General features: G+C 32.9%; 1 long non-coding RNA gene across 1 annotated transcript; it reads left to right on the plus strand.

Moving 5' to 3' along the window:
- The first annotated feature begins 4,711 nt into the window (after positions 1-4,711).
- On the plus strand, positions 4,712-6,017 carry LOC126855628 (uncharacterized). The gene is made up of 3 exons (XR_007688271.1): positions 4,712-5,149; positions 5,355-5,479; positions 5,893-6,017. It is a non-coding gene; the product is annotated as an uncharacterized LOC126855628 (long non-coding RNA).
- Positions 6,018-6,283: the final 266 nt, after the last annotated feature.

Genomic DNA, 6,283 nt, shown 5'->3' on the forward strand with positions numbered 1-6,283 from the left:
ATAAAGGTACTTTATTATACATTGTATAATATAATATATTATATTTAAATATGCATATATATATATATATATATATATATATACATATATATATGTATATATATATATATATATATATATATATATATATATATATATAAATCTATATAAAGAGAGTACGTTGATTATAATTTTATCTAAAACTTAAATCATTATAATAGTAATAATAGTTTAAAAACTACTTGATAAGATATCGATAAGAATGATAAAATAAGATTGAATTCTGTTATATATTTTTCATAGATCGCATTAAAACAACCGGTTAAGAAAATGAATGAAAATAACAAATTTTCAATTGGAATGATTGTAAAGCATTCATCGCCATCTCATCTTCTTCCTCACATAGAAAACTGTTATCACGAGGATGTAATAAATAAATGGTGTTCTAAATATGATCCAAATTTCCAAGCAAAATTGTTCAAGAGTCATATGTTTCCATATCTGTGCCATCAAAACACACTACAAAAATCATCGCATCTGCATATGTGAAATTTGCACATGTTTCAGATCAGATTTTACCGGTGACGATCAACCTTATTACCTAATTCTTACTGAAAATGATAAAATATGTTACGTAGGAGAAAGTATAAGTATTATTATCATTTTTATAATTCAGATATTTCTTATGATCTGTCAATTATGTAAAATTTGTTTTTTATTTTATTTTATTTTATTTTATTTTATTTTAAATCACATAGAGAAATGTTTATCAAAAAAGATTAAAAATATGGTATGATGATTCTTTTCTAGATTTGTTGGCTCTTCTTACGTATCAAATGAAAACCTAACGAAATGTTATCAAATACCATTGCGTTTCGCGAAGTGCTTCCTATTACTCCGTAAATTTGTTGATATTGTCGTTAATTTTATTGTTTCCCACAATATAAATTTAGGATATGATCCTACATTTAATATAAATGTAGGACTATACTTTCCTTAATTCGGTAACCATTATTATGTATCAAATAAAAACATAAATGTACAATTCTAGAACAATACCATTAAATTTCGCAACGTACTTCAAACTCAATAATCTTTATGATATTTTCTATAAATTAAATTTCATATTGTATTTTATATCAGGTTTTACATATATTTACTTAATATTTTTTTAATTAGATAGACAGATCATCTCATTTTGTGAAATTATTTAATCTATGACTTTACCAAGAATTTCTTTTTTAAACTTTGAAATGGAAAAACTATTTATTGTCAAAATAGGAATATAATTAAGTTACATTATTCTCTCTCTCTCTCTATATATATATATATATATATATTGTGACGTTGCCGTCTCGCGCGCGTACACCGGATCTCTCTCCGATCGCTGAGCGCGGAAAACGCATCCGCGCCAGTCTCAAAACATTAGAGCCATACCGAAATCTCCAGAGGGGCGTTATTGGTCGGACTTATTTCGTCTTTTCAATTTTCTTATATTTTATTTCGATGCAACACGGGAGTCTTACCGAAGAAGCGTGAAAACAGCCGCAACAAAAACAACGATCACAACAACTCGGAAGACGACCTTCGAGAGGATGAAAGGAAAAAGGAAAGGAATTATCAATCACCGAATTCGGAAAAGAGGCGAGAAGCGCGAGAGGACAAGGAGGATCCTCGCGCCGTGACGCAGGACCGTGCGGAGACGTGCCTCGAGGGATCCCGAAGGAGCTCCATCGCCGCGAGACACGGCGGGAAAAAAGGAGGTCCGCGAGGGACACCGTGGCGTTCCTCGCTTCCGAGATCCCGGCGGGAAAAATATTGATCGCGATCTCGGGGGTGCGCGCGCCCCCGGTACGATCATGAGCGTGCCGCCAAACGGCTGCCTCGCGTGTTATCGCGTGATTGGCCGTGATAACACGCACCCCGATTGCGCATCCCCGGCTGGCCCGGCGTTACCGATTCTAGATCGCGGTGTTCCCGGGTCAGACTGGCGCGAGCATGTGCGAGAGTCGGACATGTCTTGGGCGAGAACGAATTGTGCGAGCGAAACAAGCGTAGGCGTGCGAGGAGAGATCTCGACCGAGAGCGAGGAGTGCGAGAGAGGTTGCGACAGGACCCCGGGAGGACGAGATCGAGCGAGGAGAAGCTGCCGAACCTTCGGACCCCCGAGAGGAGAGCATCGTTGCCGGGTGAGGCTATCCCGCTACGCGTTAGCCACGCATGTTCGCGATATCGGGATCGCGTCGTTCTGCCGTCGTGGCCGAAATTTAGTGTTGTGTTTGCGTATGAGCTCCGCTCGGAAGTTTAGCGATTAATTTCGTTGTGGCGTAATTGTATTAGCGACACGGCCCCGTCGGCAAGAGATCCGAGCCCCGAAACGTCTCGAGTGTTGGACTCAATAAATATTGCGCGTTGTATATCGTCTGTATCGTCTCTCTGGAAATCGCGGACCGAGACTACGGCGTAATATATTAGTCGCGTAATTTCGCGCCCGTCTAGCGTCTAAGTCGTATATGTGTGAGATCGCCGAGTGCGAGTGTGTCTCGCGATTATGTATCCCGATGTTAACCGTCGAGGATGAGTGCGTTTTGCGCGAATATTTCTGTCGATTATTTTCTTTGTCGAGTCATATGCGTTAGAATGAATGAGTGATAGAATGCTTTCGCGGAGGGTACGAAATATCATACTGAGCGCTGCGAGCTAGATTTGCACGGTGCATGTTAGGGGTGTACTGGAAGCATGTGATAACCGTACGGGATGTTAGACTAGCGAGCGAAATATTATCGATCCACAAAGGATCCGACCCGGTATAATTGCGCTCGGGCACAGGCTCGATCGACCCTGATTTAACGGCGTCTTACTTTCGGTGGCGCTACGGCGTTTCTTAACATCCAGTCTCGCTTCCGCGAATTTATTGACACCGGGCATACCACCGTTAATCTTTGTTTATCATTCGGACGCATCTTTTCTAAATTAATAAAACTATTATTTCCTTGTTACGCTTGACGAATTTAATTTCTTTTACGCGTATTTGTCGTTCTGTCTGTGTCACCTCTTGCCTTCATATATCATTCGTCCAACATCCGCCCTGCCCCTCTACCGTTAGGTGAGCTAGTCCGCCCGCGACGAAATCGAGTTCTTTCTTCGCGTCTTTTTTCCGCTTATCTCGCGTATTTGATGAAATTGATACGTGCAAGACCGTATCTGGCGCCCAATTTCAATTCTCGCGAGTTTTACGATTTCGTCACGGCCCACGCGGAATATCTTCCACCCCGTTCCCTCCCGGCGTGTAACCATTCCTCAATTCGTTGTGTTTTTGTAGACGATCCCCTTTTCCCGTATCTCCCGACCAGCAAATCGTACTCCTGTTCGCCGGCGCCGCGGAACATCCGCGCGACGGAGAGATCGTGATGGCGGACGCGCGCAGAGTTCGCGGAGGGAAAAGTCGTCGCAATATATATATATATATATATATATATATATATATATATATATGTATGTAAAGTGTTACAAATTCGAAATAGTTAAACAAAGTTAATAAGGCTTGTTGCCAGTTGTTTTGTGAATTATTATATATATTAAATTGTTTCCAATGGCTACTATAACACAATTGCCCGAAAAAGTGATTGCTATTATTCTAGAACACGAAAACATCAGCATAGAAGATATCATAAATTTTAAGTGCACGCGTAAGAGATTCTGACAGATAACACTGCTCTGCAAGTTTTGGGAAAAGAAATATTATCAGAGGTATTTTTCTATTTCTAACTTTATTATATCTATTTTATGTCTATCTCATCTATTTTATATCTATACACTCGATAGATTTTTGTTCACTCAACAAAACAATAGTAAAATAATTATATATTTTTATATTTAAATATCAAAATCTTTTTGTAATTTTTAACTTTTATGCTCTCTACAAATTGATAAAGTATAATAGTAATTAAATATATCTATTTAAAGATTATAAAGATCATGTGAACATTTCTTTTATCTTAAAATCTTTTTCCGGTTTTTAGTCTCATTTTAATAGCATGTGTGAAATAAAAAATATTCTTTCTCATTTAGTTTTCACTTGATTTCTCTTATTTATATAAAGGAACTTAAATGATGATGAGATTATTGCAGCAATAGTTATAGCAATAGTTAAAAATACATTGTGCATATATGTCTATTGTACAAATTAATATTTTCAGATTAAATTATATTATTTTTTAAATAAAAAATCTAAATGTCTATTTATAAATTTTATAATTTGCTTTGAATTTTAATGTATATGTGATTATTATATTTATATGTATTTTAAAAAATATATTTTTAAAATTTATGGCTGATATTATGGCGTTATGTAATATTTGAGTATTTTCATTTTATTTTTTCTTAATTTTAGCTACCCTACTGCAGAAAAAAAGTATAACAAAGAAAAACAGAATAAAGTATTTCGTCATATCGATTTAAAAAAAAAAAAACAGGATTATATTATATCCACGAGTTACAATATTATGCATACGTGACGGCAGAATATAAATTAAGTTTTACTAACGTAAAACATTTTATACTTCTACTGCGCTTAATTGCAGAAGATTCTATAACGTATTATTTTGTGTGCGATGAGATAAATAAAAATTATGCACAAAAATCAAGGTAAAAAATGCAGTAAATTAAATTGTTATTGACATCATAAGTCAATGTAATTATTGTATTTAATATGTAATTTTTTTTCAGCAAACTGTTTTTTAATTTGACACATGAATATTACTTTAAAAGAATTTTTAACTGTTTAAAGCATTATCGATTTATATATAAACAAATAAAATTTATGAATATGCCGAAGACGAAGATTCTTTTGGAAAAACAATTGACGATCGTAACGCAATATTTTGCGCCACATGTGTCTTAATCGGCCGTAAAAATGTGATTAAATGGAATAACGCAGACAATACTATCTCGTCTGAAAATTAAATATCCGTCTCATTCAATTTGCTCAACGACTTTAGAGTAATTTTCTTTTTGGAGAGACAACAACATTGATGATAATTTCTGGAATGAAACAGAATCAAAGCAAATTATGGGCGTTCTCGAAGAATATATATTTTCGGAGTTAGAAATCCATAAATTGCATCAATTATTAAAGACAACAGATCTCGAAGCAAAATATATAAAATATGTAAGTTACTTTTTATTATGTAAAATTATAATAATAATATAATAATAATAAAAGTATATGATAATAAAGTATATGATAATAATTATCATTATCATTATAATAATTATCAGTATAATAATTATCATCATAATAATTATCATTATATCTGTTGCGCAAATATAACGATAATTTTTATGAATGTTTTATATATACAATTTATTTACAGTTTGCAGGAAGTTTTCGAAGACATTTGTTGATTTTCACTTATAACGTCATAACAAGAAAACTCGGCGTACGTTGCTGTCTAACAACATATAAAAATGATATTGGAATCATATGGAAACCAAAATAGTAAAAATTTTAGTTTATTGCTAAAATTTTTTCAATATTTCTGGATAGATATACTCATATTGTACATAATATATATATATATATATATATATATATATATATATACACATATATGTATATTTATACAGTATATACACATTTTTTCATAAAAACATTTTCCTGGTTTCTTGCTTATTTGCTTTAAATTGACGAAAGAAAAGATTATAATAAAAAATATTTTTTTATTTGATTTAAAAAACAACTATATATTACATTCGTACATATGGAAAAATAATAAAATGTTCGAAAAATTATAAGATTCAATTATAATGGACATTCTTCCTATATGTTTAAACATATATATATATATATATATATATATATATATATATATATATATATATATGTGTATAAATTATTGTTTTTATTTTCAGTAATACAAGTATTCGGTGTAATACAGAATTCTTTTATCTAAGTCTGAACCCTAATCTATCTTACCCATCGAACGTTATCAGTCAAATTATATCCAAATAATGTATTCTCTTCTGCGACTGTCCATCTTTGCGACTGCCTATCTTTGTTTAATTCATGTTATTAATTAAATTAATACCATCATTTAAATTTAAAATTTATTTATATAGATTATTTGAGGCATTATTTATGAACTGATTAATTCAAATTTTCAAAGTTTTTAATCATGCTGAAATTTGCATAACTTAGTCTTATCAAAAGTAAAATTATTGCCCAAACCTTTTGACTCGCGATAAACAGGCTCTCTATTAAGGTAGATATCTCGCGAGAATCCAAAATTTTATACTTTGAATC

This window comes from Cataglyphis hispanica, chromosome 16 (genome assembly GCF_021464435.1).
Source record: "Cataglyphis hispanica isolate Lineage 1 chromosome 16, ULB_Chis1_1.0, whole genome shotgun sequence".
NCBI lineage: Eukaryota > Metazoa > Arthropoda > Insecta > Hymenoptera > Formicidae > Cataglyphis > Cataglyphis hispanica.